Source organism: Triplophysa dalaica, chromosome 18, assembly GCF_015846415.1.
Source record: "Triplophysa dalaica isolate WHDGS20190420 chromosome 18, ASM1584641v1, whole genome shotgun sequence".
Classification (NCBI taxonomy): domain Eukaryota; kingdom Metazoa; phylum Chordata; class Actinopteri; order Cypriniformes; family Nemacheilidae; genus Triplophysa; species Triplophysa dalaica.
The window spans coordinates 17,453,611-17,457,316 of NC_079559.1; the positions used below are offsets into that span (position 1 = coordinate 17,453,611).

Sequence of the window (3,706 nt, forward strand, 5' to 3'; positions counted from 1 at the left end):
TAAATACCATTTTAAACAATGAAACATTAAGTATTAAGTTCTCAATAAGCAGAAATAATTGAAATACAGAAAACACCTGCAATACTTTCTCAGTGTGGAATTTGACTTAACCTCGTGATTTACTATGCAATAAATTAACAGCTTTTAAGACATCTAAATACATAACATTTGAATTGCATTCAGCTCACATGATTTTAAAAGACATTAGTTTTATATATTTAGTATATTTCTCCAACATGTTTTTAGCCATTAACATGTATAGCTCACAAGCAAATCATCTAAATGACTTGCAAACAATGGACTACAACAATAAGGCCCAGTTACATCCAAGAATAGCAAGGAGCTCACCGGCAGCGTCTTCCTTGAAAGCTTTCAGTCTTGGTTTTTCAGTCTAAACTTCCAGATCTCATTCACCTCTCATGCTGATTGCTCCCACTGCTGCTCTGTAGAGATTATGTGTGTGCGCGTGACTCCAACCCCAAAATGATTAGTAAATCACCTTCACCTGGTGCACTCAGCCTAGGCCCTAGTGTATCAAGGCTGGAGGGGCGTGGCCCACAGTTCAGCTCAACAGTACTATATTTATTAGTGGTGGGCCGTTAAAGGCGTTAACGCAGTGAGACTCTTATCGCGCGATAAAAAAAATGTCGCCGTTAATCTATTCTCAAAGTTGGGTTGGGAGCTGGGTCTATACTACGCAAGCTATGATGACTTTCACCTTGATATTTTAGCGCAGATGTATACCATCTTAACTGCACTGTACGGGGCGAGAACAAGATTTTTTAACTCGCGTGATTCGCGTCATTCGCGCCGCCTCATAATCTCATAACCACGGATTCATTCGCGCGATTCGCGCCGCAAGTAGGTCTATTGGCTCTTTGCATTAACATATAAATCACTCGCGCTTGACACGGCATTCGCGTTTGGTCTGAAAACAACATCACGTTACTGTGAAATTACCGCATCAAACGTGACGTGCTAACATGGATGCAGCTATGAAGCCGCCGGGTTTGCTTCAGGGAATATTAATTTTTAAGAAGCTTCCCAACTGAAACATCGACAAGACTAAGGTTGTTTGCACCTTGTGCAATGCAGAATTGGTTTAAAAAAAAAAAAAACTTTCTCTCAACAGGTAGTGGTCTAGCTTTAGTTGAAACCAGTAACTTTGTATTGAGATCTAATGTATTATGGCTCATGTATGACAGGTCGCTTGTTGCTCCCTCACTCTTTGTAAGTCGCTTTGGATAAAAGCGTCTGCTAAATGACTAAATGTAAATGTACTGTAGGAGCTCTTCCAGTCTCAAGTACCACCTAAACGCAAAGCATCCCTTAGCTAATGCGGAAGTAAACACAAGTTCATCTTATTGAACATAATTTAATTGTCATCACCAATTTTCATAGTAGAACAGCTTTCTCAAGCAGTTTGAGATGCATTTTGGAAACAGGAGATGAGCACCTGGTCTAATGCGCCACCTGGCTTGAGGAACCCGTTCTCAAAGACTTACTTTTAGTCATTATTTGGGTAGCACACATATTCTGAATGCCTTCGGCAGAATTCAAATGAGCCATTTTAATCTAGATAAATCTAGATTAAAAAAAAAAAATCTATGACCACCACTAATATTTATATATATATCTAGGTCTACAGTGGCGTATATTTGCAATATTACACTCTAAAAAATGCTGGGTTATTTGTTTAACCCAACAGCTGGGTTGAGCCTGTTGGGTCATTTTGTTGGGTTATTTTCTTAATTTTGGGTCATTTTTTGAGTAACCCAAACGCTGGGTTAGCAGTCGGGTCCAATTGAGTGACAGTTGAGAGAGTAAACCCCTCCCACTCCTCGACGCATCAGACAAACTTTACCTTCGCGGGCATTTTGATCCACCTCATCTCGGAAAGTTGTTATTCGGAGAAGAAAAGGTATGTTTTACGAGTTTTTAATGTATAAAACTATTACTGTACAATAAAAATGCAAAAGTATGCAAATTCGGCTGTTCGCATTAGGTTTGAAAGTAACGTTACAATCTAGCTTCGTTAGCTTTGTATAGCTAGTCTGTAACGTTATGCCCACGTTGTTCTAATTTACAGCTTTTTAATCATTTAAACTTCATTTTTGGTCAATATTTCCCTTTGAAATTCCTGACTCGTGTGAGTCATTTAGTTCAGTAACTTACGCAACTTGATATTAGTTTAAGGTCGACACGAGAGAGCGTCGTGTAAAAAGCAAAAATCCAGCAATTTTTTTATTTAAAAAACCGCTAATGTTCGGTGAGGGAACTTAGTTTTAAGAGTCTTTTAGACCAGAATGTAGTTGTTAAGAACTCAAATACGTGATTTATATATAAACATAACGCCTCTTTGAGATTGTGTTAAGACGCTGTCGGAGGTGTGAGCTTCAGGCTGTCAGCGGTCGTGGCTCCGTGGAGAGCAGCTCTATCTCGGCCAGTAGCCGCTCTTATAACGTTAGTGGTTAACCGTGAGATATAATTTATTTTGGGTATATGAGACGAACAATTGTTGCTCTTTTTAGACTTCTACTTATTCCCGAGTGTGTCGAATTAGTTAAGAGTTGTGTTAACGTTTATAATATTATTTTTTAAGACTGTATTTCACTTTCTGTACTATATCCCACTCTTCTTTTTTCCCCCACTGACAGCGTGCAGAATAACAGCTAATATTAATGGATCATTCTATTCAAGAGAAAGTCAACTGGAACGTGGATGTTTTCATAACAGGCTTAAAGGTAAACATTATTTAGGTCAAATGTTAATGTACTTCTTTATATGTTTATTATAATCCATTGTGCTCTGGGTAGCCCAGTTTCCTTACATTCTTCTCTTGTCTCTTTTTCTCTTTATAGATGAACAAATTGATAAAGAAACCCTCCTGCTGAACATCCACTTCCAAAAGTGCACGCCACACTGTTGTCTACAACTCCCAGGAAAAGAATCCTCTTTAGTAAGACTGCTCCGTGGATATGTCAGGTTAAGCAGTGCTGAAACCGAAAGAACTAACGCTCTTTAAAATGTTTTGTGAGTTTATATGAAGAGGAAAGTTACGGTGTCCCTTTTTCACATCCATAACGCTTCTTTATTTCTTTTTTTATAGAAAACTTGTGCATAGACTGATATTTTATCATATAAATGCGGTTCTATCAACAAGGGTTTAGTAAAATACTTTTTATAGTGTTTTTATGTCGCATCCATAACGCTGGAATTGCCCTAAAGCATTTTACTCGTGCCACTTTGTTAACTGTATATGAATTTTTGAAGTGTTAAGTTGTCTAACTATTTATATTTACTTGTGCCACTTTAATAACCTTGTTAAATGTATATGTAAAAATCTAAACTAATGTAATTTATTGAAGTTAATTTTCCTTAAATATGTATAAACATACATTTCATCAAAGTGTTTTATATGCCATTTTATTGTTCATTGACCATAACATATTGCATGTTTTTATGATTTCCTTTTGTCTTGCATTTTGATCCTTAATAAAACTTTTGATTCTTACTGATGCCTCGAGTATTTCTCTGTGATTTTGTTATTATTATTTTTAAACATTTCGGGTTGTTTTAAACCAGCAATGTAATTTTTAAGCAAAAGTTGATTTAAATAAAACAACCCAGCATGTTGGGTCAAAGATATAACCCAACTGGCTGAGTTAAAATAACCCAACGCTGGGTTTGTCCATATTTGACCCAA

At 36.9% G+C, this 3,706-nt stretch overlaps 1 long non-coding RNA gene across 1 annotated transcript; it reads left to right on the plus strand.

Annotated features, from left to right (window-relative positions):
• Positions 1-1,752: 1,752 nt before the first annotated feature.
• LOC130407106 (uncharacterized) lies at positions 1,753-3,324 on the plus strand. The gene is made up of 3 exons (XR_008904568.1): positions 1,753-1,921; positions 2,658-2,744; positions 2,862-3,324. It is a non-coding gene; the product is annotated as an uncharacterized LOC130407106 (long non-coding RNA).
• Positions 3,325-3,706: the final 382 nt, after the last annotated feature.